General features: G+C 40.7%; 1 long non-coding RNA gene across 1 annotated transcript in view; it reads left to right on the top strand.

Moving 5' to 3' along the window:
• LOC119086852 overlaps nt 1–3222 on the top strand; it is a 104644-nt gene extending 101422 nt beyond the window's left edge. Inside the window, exon 3 of the long non-coding RNA XR_005090220.1 lies at nt 3153–3222. This is a non-coding gene — a long non-coding RNA (uncharacterized LOC119086852). The remainder of the gene's footprint in view (nt 1–3152) is intronic.
• Nucleotides 3223–12587: the final 9365 nt, after the last annotated feature.

Genomic DNA, 12587 nt, shown 5'->3' with positions numbered 1-12587 from the left:
AAAGTTGCAAGAAGAAAGAAAGTCAAACACAAAATATGAACAACCTCCCTCTCTCTCCATCTCCTAAAAGAATAGAGCCATGCAGAGCACAATGGCTTTATTACCTGAGGAAATGTGCTACCTAATAATCAGGAGAAGCCTTGTTTATAATAGACAGCATTTGACTTATTTTATTGTAAGGAAGCTTGCCTATTTACTAAATGTGTGTTGTTGAAAAAGAAGAAAAGGAAGGAGAAGGAGGAATGGAGAAGGAAGAGGAAGAAGAGCAGGAGGAGGAAGATGAGGAGACCCTTGGTACCAAGCCTTCTCCTCTTATTAACTGAATTCTTAATTCAAAACTGATAATTCTGATTTCTTTAGCTGAATATGTGTTCTGGAAGTTCTAGAAGTTGAGGATCATGAAAGTCACAAGCTTCTTTGTGGAGATGAGTCAGGCTTGACAGTCAAGTTCCTGCCTGTGGGGTGGGGCATTTAGAACTGCTATGTGGGTTCACTTAATTACTCAGAACATTGTATCTCTGGGGCATTTAGAGTCTCCCCAGATGATAGCAGAACAACAGAAAGCATCAGCAATTCTAATACCTTGGTGATGTGCTGAAAAATTTATAGATTTCCTCAAAGTTACAATGTTAGTTTTGAAAATACACATGATTGAATAGATACACATATTAACATGTGCATGTGTATTATACTGTCCTAGAGTAGTATGCAAACCCAAGGCAAGGGTGTCTTAGCCTCAGGACTGTTAGCATTTGGGATGGACTCTTCTTGTAAGGATAGCCTGTGCACTTGTAAGAAACACTTAATGACATCTCTGACCTCTATCCACTAGATGACAATAACAGTCCCTGGGTTGTGACAGTTAAAAGCAATCTCTAGGGACTATGAAATGTCCCATGGAGGCGGGAGACTACCTTTCCCACCCCCTCAAACTCCCATTGTCTAATTTCCTCAGTTTGAGAAACACAGCATTTGAAGGGATAGTAAGAAAACAAAATGAAGTCCCCTAGGCTGCAGAACAATACATTCGCCCCATGCAACAGTGTGGAAGACATGGGAGAGGCATCTTGGTGTGGCAGGGAAGCATTCCCATGGCTCTTCCAATGTCTCTCTCCTCTGACTGGCCCTGGGAGGCAACCTGAAAATGTCCATGATCAATGTTAATTAGGACTCCCATTGACCAAAGTAACAGCAATCAAATAAACCATTTAAAAAACAAAGATTGTGGACAGGGCTAGCCTAGCATGTAGAAGTTACCTTGTGATTCTAAGGCTCGCTCTAATTATAGAGGGATGGTTAATTCCCAGGTAGACTATGTATTTCCCATCTCTGTGGGTCACAGCCACTTTCGAATCCCGCAGCAACTTACTCATTTTATATTTTAATAATTTGCTCAAATATGCCTCCCTCACCATGCTAAATGTTCTGATGAATGGTATTTTAAAGTTATTTTCATATAGTCCACACCCAGCCTACAGAGAAGAGGAATCATTGGAAAAATATTTCTCAGATAAATAAGTACCATATCTTATGCTATCGTTAATTTGTATGAAGTAGTTCTGTGTATCAGATACTGCTCTAGAACCTCAGAACATAGAAGAAACTAATGCTGATTTTCTCCATGAAGAAGATAATGGCTAAGTTGTTAAGGGCTTGCCATAGAAGCACAAATGGAAGGACCAGAATTCAGATCCCCAGGACCCAAGTGTGTGCTGGGTGGGCAGCAGTCCTCATAACTCCATCCTGGGAAAGGGGAGCCAGGGGATCCCCAGAGCAAGATGGCTAGTGAGATATTGGTTTGCTTAAGAGACCCTGTCTTATTGAATAAGGAAATGCTGCAGAAGACAATTCTTGACATCACTCTCAGGGTTCACAGTCGTGTGCACCCATGTATGGATGCATCCACACACATGCAAACACACATACCACATTCACCCTCCATACACACACACACACACACACACACACACACACACACACCATCACATACTCAGACCTCACACACATGCAAACACATATACCAAATTCACCCTCCATACACACACACACACACACACACACACACACACACCATCACATACTCAGACTTCACACACACATCCACTCATGTACACACAGAGCACACACAGCACATACACTCACACACCACAGCGCACGCGTGTACACACACACACACACAACATACACACACATTTCCTTAACATCTGATTTTAGTAGATTATCAGTGAAAATCTAACAGAATTGTTCCTCTGGTCTAAGATGTATAAAGTTAAACATAAAGATAAAATTATAACTTCTGTGGGATGGAATCACTGAATGTAATAGTGCTGCCCTGCCAGGAACAAATCCTGTATAATAGACAGACACACGAACTATTTTCCAGGTTGAGAAAGCTGCCAGCGCACAGTGCTTTTGTTTTGTTTGAGGCATTTCTCAACTTTTTCTCTTTTCGTGTGTGTGTGTGTGTGTGTGTGTGTGTGTGTGTGTGTGTGTGTGTGTTTAAAATGTTGATGCCAACATTTCTTCTGCTTGTGGGACGTTGGAAATGTGCACCATCCACAAAATACTCCTTAGATGTGAGTCAGTTCTTTATGGCTGTGGCAGAAGAAAGGGAGGAGGAAGCTGAGTGATACATTATTCTTTGTATTTAGGAAATGCCCTGAAAACAGAAAAGTTTCCCTTCCAGAAACAAGACCGATGGAGTTCTCCAGAGTTATGATTCTGTAAGCCAGGAAATTCTGGAACGATGGTTAACGTGTTTCTCCTTTCTATTTTCATGATTCTACATGACTACACTTTGAAAACCACTATTTGGATTTTCTTTTCAGAGATGCTATTTAATGGAAAGTACAGAAGAGAAAAACCTATTGAATCAGTTAGATAATTCTCAAGTGCTAGAGTTTTCGAGTTTAAAGGCATCCTAGAGGCGATTTATCTCCTCTCTGATGTGAGGCTCTTCTCAATAGAATACAAGCTTGTCAGCTCCTGACCACGCCTATTCTGGGCACTTACTTTCAAGGCTCCCCCACCTTGAGGGCTGAGAGAGGGAGCATGGGGGAGGGCACTGTTCTGAGCAGGGCCCTGTGTGAGCCTATTCCTTCAGAGCTGGGAAGAGAATGAGTTGGCCTTGTTCTTTGTTCTCATCACTGCAGAGGACTGGCTTCCAGTTGGCTTGGAAATCGTGTAACAGTGCCAATGGACAAGAAGATGCATCCTGTCAACCACTGTCACCATGTTGCATGTAACGTACAATTCTTACTTTTCTCCTCTCGGTGATTGAACAACTGAGCAACTTTAAAGGAGGGCGAATTTAGCTCTTGGGCTCAGGGTTCTCAGTGGTCAGGGCAGGGAGGGCATGGTGAAGCAGAACAGCTCACAGTGTGGGCTCCAGCAAGCAGAGAATAGGAAAACAGGGAGGGGCCCAGGTAGGCTATGACTCAAAGGATGCAGTCTTAGTAACCTACTTCCTGCAGGCAGGCCCAGCCTCTTCCTTTGCACCTCCTCCCAACAAACGCCATCATACTCCAGATCTACAGAGGGCTGAATCTGTTCATGAGGTCGCACCCCTCAGAATCCCATCATGTCCCAAAGCCCATCTTCTGTGAACCAAGTCTAGCATACTCAAGTTGGTGGGACAGCTTATATTTAAGACACAGTAAACAGAGAGCAGAGCCTGTTTTCCACCTTGCTTGTAAAGTTTCTTTAATCTGACTGGATTCACTCGTGAAGATGTGAAAACTGTGACTAGGTCATTAAGTTATTTCCTTGTCCCTCCAAGGACATGATAACTATCCATCTGGAAAAATAGCACCTTTGTGGCTGGGATTCTTCTGGTGCTGGCAGTATCCTCAGCCAGGATGGCTGCGAGGTGTAAATTAATTTAATTGCCATCCATGATCTATCTATCCTTGGATTAATTTGGTACAATTTTCTGCCTGCTTCGTTGAAATCTAGAAACCCACAGTTTTTACCAATATAGTTTGTGGGTAAGCCTTGTATTTATTTTTACCGCCTGTTATCAGAATGTAAGAGTGTGAAATGTAGGCATGTGGACAAAAGGTCCCTGTCTGTCAAAACCAACAGGACTAAGTTTTCTGCCTAGCATGGAAGCTGAGCTTCCTACCTTCCTACCGCAGCCTCTGGGTTGTGATTCCCTCGGGATTTTGGCTTAGAATGAAGAAGTCTCTGCTGTCTGTGCAGCGACGCTTCAAGTTCCTTTAATTTGTAGCTATCACTTAATTAGAAGAAAGCTTGAGACTAAGATATACAGGAAGTTAACATATTGGCATGATTTCACACCAAGGAAGAGACAACCAATACCGGATTTGTTCCCCTGAAGGTTTGATTCAGGAAAGAACAGTGAGGATGGGAGAGGATTGTTCTCAATTTGCTTTTGTAAATAGTTTGTGACAATTCATTTATTTGTGCAACTGAATTGAGTGATTTGGTACTAAAATTAGAACCAACGTGGCATGTGCTTCACAGTTCCTGAAGCGGCTTCTCACCCCTTCCAAAGTACTTTTTTTTTTTTTTCCAGAGCTGAGGACCCAACCCAGGGCCTTGCGCTTGCTAAGCAAGCACTCTACCACTGAGCTAAATCCCCAACCCCTCCAAAGTACTTTTGAAGGGACACAAAGGAAGAACATTCTCCAAGAAAACAGGCAAACAATACTGACTTTGCATCGGCAGCAAGAATTTTGGAGAAAATTCTAATAACCACAAAATCTAGAGAGAGGAACAAAAGAATCCGAGACAGTCTCACTCTGAAAGCTTGCTGCTTAGAGTGGCAAACTAACCTTCTGCGAAGCGGGAGTGGCGCTTCCTATGCCCCAGGCGGTCCAGCTCCTGGACCAGTATTCAGAATCTGAAGTAGCTACCTAGGCTGCCCCTTAGTTATGCAGGTGCCACCTGCAACTCGGCTTGCTGCATATTATCCATGCTCTTCCGTTAGCAAGAGTTTGTTAAGCCATTTGGGCATCTTGGACAGAAATGGTCTTCAGCATCTAGACCCAGGGAAACTTAGAATTAATGACCCAGAAGATGGACAGATACCTTAAAAGCCATTTGGATTTCCTTGTTCTTCTCTTTTCTACATTCTATATATAGTCCATTCCATCCAATATGTATTCTGAGTCTGTTCCCATCTACCTTCACCAATTATCTAATCTTTGCATAATTAAATCATAAGCATATGAAATATGCCTTTCTAAGAAGTGCATCCCCTCCCAACCCCCCCCCACACACACACACAGCTGACTTCTATCCTTACTGTATAGCTATGATGAAGCATGGAGCACAAAGTTAGACTCTGAAACTTAAGCACCAAGCTTGTCAATATTTCCTTAAAGGCTGAAATCTGAAACCTGTGGGATTTTATTCACTTTCAACTGGACAAGGAGGAGGAAAAGCAAAGATAGGCTACATCTCTTGTCCCCTAACCAATAGCAAAACGGAGATATATCCCATCATTTTAGAAACAGGAAAGGTGACGCCACAATACAGAACAATTAGAAGATGATTCCGGGTGGTGGTGGAGGAACACTTCTGGAAATATCTTTGCCAAAATTCTGAAAGTGTGGTAAATTTCTTTGTATCCTAACTATGAAAGAAAAATTACGAGTTCCATGATTTAGCTAGGATGTGGATAAGAAAAGACCATGTTGGGAGGAAATGGAGATCGGTGAGGGGTGGGGTTCAGTCACTAATTCAGACTAGTGTCAGGAGCAATAAAAAACAGAACTGGTACTGTAGAAAATTGGAACATTAATATGGACTTATTTTGAGCTTTCCCAGAATGCAGAATAGGGTGATAAATATTAAAAGGTAGTGGGAAAATAAGGTAAATGCAGAATCTATAGAAAAGGCTGGAATGAATATAACTGAGACAAGACAGCGCATAGGCAAACCAATCATAAACTCTAATAACAAGAACTTACCTGGGCTAAAGACCTGTGTCTTTCCGATTCAGTGAGTGAATAAAAGTAGGTTTTTGTAAAGACAAGTGAGGGCAGTATGCAGATATAAAGACAAATGTCTCCAAGGCAAAGCCACATGGTGGAAAGTGAAATCCCCATCTAAGGAAGCACACATGGTGGGCTGCAGTCAGCGATTCCATAAACTAGAAACAGTGGATATTTGGAAGTGGAGAAATAAGTACCCAAGGCTTTCACACTAAGTCATGTCTTCCTTCATAAAGGAAGACAACCAAAGGACCTTTGGATGTGCCATTTTTAAAATCTCAGCACCAGAAAACAAATGTCTGGCACTGTGCTGGGATCCTGGACCTTTGGAGCCTCCATTTTCTTTCCCCAGGATCTTCCACTGACTCTACTATATGTACGGAGTCATTAAGAATTCTGAGTATCTATCTACATGCAAGGTGTTATATTAACAGGGTCAATACCTTCATTTTTATAAATCTGTGCTAAGTTTTACTCTAGATACACAAAATTTTACTTTGGATAGATGCATACTGCCTTTCAAATAAATAGCCTTTGAGTTTTTGCGTGACTGGTAGAAATCACAAGGAAATGGGAAGATTTAAAAATGCAGAAGGCAAAAGTCTATTAAGCAAATAGGTTCTGGGTGTATGTACAATACTTTAGTAGCTACATTTAAGCTCAGGAAAAGGTTTGCCGAGCCCACAGTACCAAAGCATCCTGGGTAGATAGGAGCAGTTTTGGCTGCAGAGGGTTTAAGGAGGCGCACAGGAAGGGTTGCTAATGGAATCTTTACATGGACTGTGTAGGAATGGAAAGCACATTAATAATAAAAGCCACGCTGTAAAAACTGACCTTGTAGTTGAAAGATATGCACTTGTATCATTACCAATTAATGTGTTAGGTAACATAGCTTGTACTTGGAAAGCAGCAAGGAGGAGTATCTAAGTGATGTTCACACATCTTAATTAATGTCATTAATAGTTCTTTTACCATCTCTCCCGAAAGCAACAGTGCTGCACCATAAGCATCTTGTTATGAGTCAAACCAGCAAGTGAGACTTGAAGCCAAGTGCTTAAAAGTAGCTTTAAGTTATGGCGCCTACATGACCAGAATGTTCTCAGGGGAAGCAACTGTCTACAGAGCCAGACATGAAGGCAGTGAGTCCAGGGGAGACAATTGTCTACAGAGCCAGATGGGAAGGCAGTGAGTCCAGGCAGCGTGGTAAGAGTTCCTGTGACATCAGATGAGGAAAAACAAGGACAGAGCACCCCGAATTCTCCCTTTAGAGCCCTTCCTATGGTTGGCCATTGATTTGGTAATCTTAACACAGTAAAACATTTAATCTGTGAATTCAGTGTCTATTATTAGATGAAGGAATGGATGCTGACACAGTTTCTTTGTGAAGACAAAAGAGACCCTCCCTGAAAAGTATATAACTGGAAAATATTGGTGTACCTACTTATGGGGTTCTGTGGTCAGCTGGTCTAATTTGGAATCTACCCTGTAATAGGTATATTTTAACTCTAACATTGAGAAGTTATAGTTTCTATAATCTACAATTAAAATAAGTTTTACTGTTGTATTTTCTCCTGATGCTGCAAGTACAATGTTCCTGAAGTAGTGATGGGAGAGGTAATTTGTAAATTAAAATACAGAATATAATTAAGAAGAGAAAGAAAAGGTTGATATATGCCTGTCTAGTCTGTTTCTCTATAAATGGTGTAATTATGAATATATATTCATAAGTGAAATATTTAACTTACATATATAATTTGTTTTGACATTTTCTTCTACCATTAAGGATTTCTGTATTTTATAAAGCATTATTTTTGCTTCATTTTATTTTTGCATTTATTTATTTGCTTATTCATTTTATTTGTGAGTGTGACTATGTGTGTGCATGCACACATGCATGTGCCAACATACATATATGGAATTAAGAGGACAAATTGAAGGGATTGGTTCTCTCCTTCCATGTGGGTCCCAGGGATCAAACTCAGGTCATAAGGCTTGGCTGCAAGTGCCTTTACTATCTGAACCATTTCACTGACCCTTTATAAGTTTAAAAAGCACAATCAATATGAGCTAGCTTATTTTATAGATGGGTAATGTCTGCATCCATTATCACTGTGTAAGATACCATACATAGAGCTTGGTGGCTTGTGAGCAATTCTAGAGACTCAGAATTCCAAGATAGGTAGCCAACAGATGGGGTACCTGGTGAAGGCTGGGTTCTTGGGCCGTGTCCCATGTGGCAGAAAGGCTGGAGGGCTTTCTGGGGTCTTTTAGGAGAATGCCCTGATTCTATTTATAGGAACTCAGTTATTTCCCCAAGATTCCAGCTCCCTAATACTAGCACATTGGTGATCAGGTTTCCATGTATGAATTTTGGAAAGGATGAAAACCTTCCAACCATGTCATACCATTATTTATTTAACCCTTAACTACATGTTGGACATTCAGTCCTGAGTTAAATATATTCATAAATTAGAGTAATTATTGGAATCATCTTTACTAAACCGAAGTGCTCATCTACTTTTGAAAACTCTACGTATTGTCAAATGGTCCTAAAGAAGTTAAGTCCATAAACACTGTTCCCGGTGTTATATAAAGGATTCTAACTTTGGAAAGTCCTCTGTTGCTATCTTTTTAATCGGATTCATCATTACTATCAAAGATGAAGATACCACATTCATTAGTCTTTTGTGCTCTCTCTGATAATAATTATCTGTTCATACCCCTTTAGATACAAGTATTTCAATATTAACTGTTTCTAGGTGTCTATTAGACCCAGCTGCATCAAAAAGTATTTAAATTTAAGTGATTTAAAATGACAGTGGGAAAGACCTAGATTTCATCCTACACTAGAGAATAAAATTAAAGGTCATTAAATATAGTTCATAAAAACTAACCACATGCAAAATGTGAAGAGATCCAGGAAATTCTGAACTATGTTTTGTGGTCTTCCATTGTTGGACCATTGCAAGCTCCTTTAAACTTACAATGTTTTTTTCGTTTTTTTGTTTGTTTGTTTGTTTGTTTTTTTGGGGGGGGGCACTGGCGAGATGGCTCTGCAGATAAGAAGCAGCACTTGCTGTTTTTGAGGACTTGACTCTTCTTCTCAGCACCCACTTCAGGCAGCATACTGTAGCTCCAGATCCAGGGATCCATTCCTCTCTTATGGCCACTCTGGGTATCAGGCCCCAGGCAGTTGTTAGCCCGCAATATGGGTCCTGGGAATGGAACCCGGGTCCTTCTGAGAGCAACATGCATTATTAATCACCAAGTTGTCTCTCCAGCTTCATTTATGGAAATATTTTAAGTGTTCGAAGTATGATACAAAAATTCTGTGATGTTTACTCTTTCTACAAGAGGGTGATTTTATTGCTGAGATTGAATGCAATACTATAATGCTCCCTTGATGTTTCTGGTCCCATGACTAGGTCAGTTAGTCTATTTGTAACTAAGAAATGCAAATCAAAAATGACTCTGAGATACCACCTTACACCTGTCAGAATGGCTATGATCAAAAACACTAATGACAGTCAATGTTGGAGAGGATGCAGAGCAAAGGGAACACTCCTCCACTGTTGGTGGGAATGCAAACTTGTACAACCACTGTGGAAATTAGTATGGCGGTTTCTCAGAAAATTGGGAATCGAACTACCTCAAGACCCAGCCATATCACTATTGGGCATATACCCAAAGAATATTCAATCATACCACAAAGATACATGCTCAACTATGTTCATAGCAGCACTATTTGTAATAGCCAGAACCTGGAAACAACCTAGATGCCCGTCAACTGAAGAATGGATTAAGAAAATGTGGTACATATACACAATGGAGTACTACTCAACAGAGAAAAACAATGACAGCATGAAATTTGCAGGCAAATGTATGGAACTAGAAAAAATCATCCTGAGTGAGGTAACCCAAACCCAGAAGGACAAACATGGTATGTACTCACTCATAAGTGGATTCTAGATATAAAGCAAAGAACAATCAGACTGCAACCCACAGAACCAGGGAGACTATACAGCAGGGGGTCCCTAGGATGACTGTGGCTTATAATAAGTTTTGGTTTTACTCAATTACTGAGCAAGCCTCAATGAAACATTTCACTATTAAGATAAGAATTTATACTATATCAAGCTGATAATAGAATTAATTAATTAATTAAAAAAGAATAATCTACACAGGTTACATTCACATGCCTTAGATTTTCACACAAATGTTGAGTTCTAGCATAGTTAATCAAGCAACACCCTACATCTAGTCTATCTTGTAACATTTTTTAGAAAACAGGGCATGTCATTGGTCTTAGAAATCAAGTGTCTAGAACAAAGTATGGAGAGGATCTGAAAGAGGTTTCTGGGAATAGCCTAATGCTGTGTCCATAGTTGCAGAGGTTAATATTGGTGTTTTGTTTTGTTTTGTTTTTCTAAAACCCTTTGGAGTTAACAGAAGAGACACTAGCGAGGCCTACTTTTACTCACTTGAATTTCTTATTTCCATGTTTTCTTTCCTTAAAAACAGCTTGCTTACTCAGCATTCTCTTCTCAGCCACAGGCTTCCTCCTACTTGAATTCTAGTCCTGGGGGTACACAGCTTAGTAGATGGTTTTGTGTCTCTTTCTTATTCTTCTATGCACAGTATTTTTTTTAAGTAGCCTACCACACATTGCCTATAAAAAAAGAGCACACTGCTTTTCATTTTTCATTTTGTGGCAGAGATCAGTCAGTTGGGAATGCCATTCTGTTTAATCACTGACCAAAAGAAACGCACACATTTTCGTTTTATTCCAGTTCAAATAACTGATCTGCAAAGAAAATTCTAATTTGGCTAAGTCTCTCAGATCTGCTAAACAGAGCAAGAAATTTTCAGGAGAAATGCCATACATGTGACCATGAATAGAAAGCAGTCTGCCTGTATCCCACACAGAAACACTTTCAGACAACTTGACTATATACAAACATCTAAAAATGTGGACTGAACCGATAAAGTCTGCTTAACTCGTCCGTTTAATTGTATTTACACATCGGAAAGTCTGATTTGAGGAAGTGTGTGCAAATGTGCATATGCACAGGGCCCTCTTCCACTTCTACTCTGCGAGGCCATGGAAGGTGCCAGGCTCCACACCAGGAGCTGCACTTGGTAACAAGACTCCGAGGGGTCTAGTGTGCAGAGTCAGGAGAACTGCGGGGCATTCTGTCTGCATATCTACATGGAGTTAAAACAGAGCACTGTCTTAACTTAAAAAGGATGCTGATGTTATCAGTTCTAGCTCAGGTCACCCACCAGTACCTTCATTTGAACTTTTAAAAGCACTTTCCATTTGTCCTAGAACACATTCATAGCCGGGTCTCCTGTCACAGACCCAGAATCCCAGCTACTTAGAAGACTGAGGCGGGCAAGTCAGCTTTTCAAGTTCAGTGCCAGCCTTTGGCAACTTAATGTGACCCTATCTAAAAGTTTTCTTTGAAAAACAAGAAAGGAAGGCTGGAGATGTACCTCAGTGGTAGAACGCTTGCCTAGCATATCCAACAACCCAAGTTTAATCCCTCATACTATATTTTTTCATGCCTTGTCTAACATAACAACTGAGTATGTTGCTTTTAAAACATGAACTTATCTGACTTAACATGTGGCCCTCCAAGCTAGAAGCTTATGCCTTAAAAGGGTGTGGGGAGACTACTAAATCTACCTTAATCTTCTCTTCATCATTAAACCTATTCAACCAGGTGAGCTCCATGATACACAAACTGGGATTATTTGAACATGGTCTAGTGGCTAGAGAGATGGCTCAGTGATTAAAAGCACTGGCCCCTCTTCCAGAGGATCCAGATTCTATTACCAGCACTTATGTGGTAACTTACAACCATCTGTAACTCCAATTCCAGGGCATCTGATGCCCTCTTCTGGCTCCGTGGGCACCAGGCATGCATGTAGTACACAGATATACATATAGGCAAAATATCTGTTCATATAAAATAAAAAATAAAAATTTAAACGGATAGCACGTGCCTTCGAAAGAGTATCCAGTTGTCACCAAAATCAAATCACTGAGAGACTACTCAGTACTACAAAAAATATTTTACGAAGATTCAAGACAAGGGAGGGAAGAGCCTTGAGGGACGTAGAAGCCTGCCTTATAACTGGGAACATGTGGCTGTCACTGGATGTGTTTTGACATCACCGCTGGCAGGGATACTTCATCTCTGGCTTTATTTGGGGCTATAATAAGTCCTAATGGGCATTTTAAAATCTACTTTTTAGTATCGTGGCTGCAAACACATGGCATCTCCATAGGCAAGCCTGTACAAAATATAGGTCTAATCATCGATGACATGCCCATATATGCATGTGTGCACATGTGTGGGAACACACACACACACACACACAAGCACAGCATGAAAGGAGGCAGTGTGAAGTCCAGATGCCTGCAGAATCCAGCCTGACATTAATTTCCACTAGACAGCAAAGGTTCCAGGTGACTCCAGCTCTCCTTGAATTTAGATGGCTTCCCCCTTATAATTCACAGGGACTTATCAGGCTTCACAGTGGGACCTCCAGCGTGGCTCTTTGTGTCTATTGTTTTTTCTCAATCTTGCTGGCTAAATAATGTAGCAGGGCTAATAAATT

The sequence above is a fragment of the Peromyscus leucopus genome, chromosome 8a (genome assembly GCF_004664715.2).
Source record: "Peromyscus leucopus breed LL Stock chromosome 8a, UCI_PerLeu_2.1, whole genome shotgun sequence".
NCBI classification, from domain to species: Eukaryota; Metazoa; Chordata; class Mammalia; order Rodentia; family Cricetidae; genus Peromyscus; species Peromyscus leucopus.
This window is presented reverse-complemented; position numbering and strand designations above follow the sequence as displayed.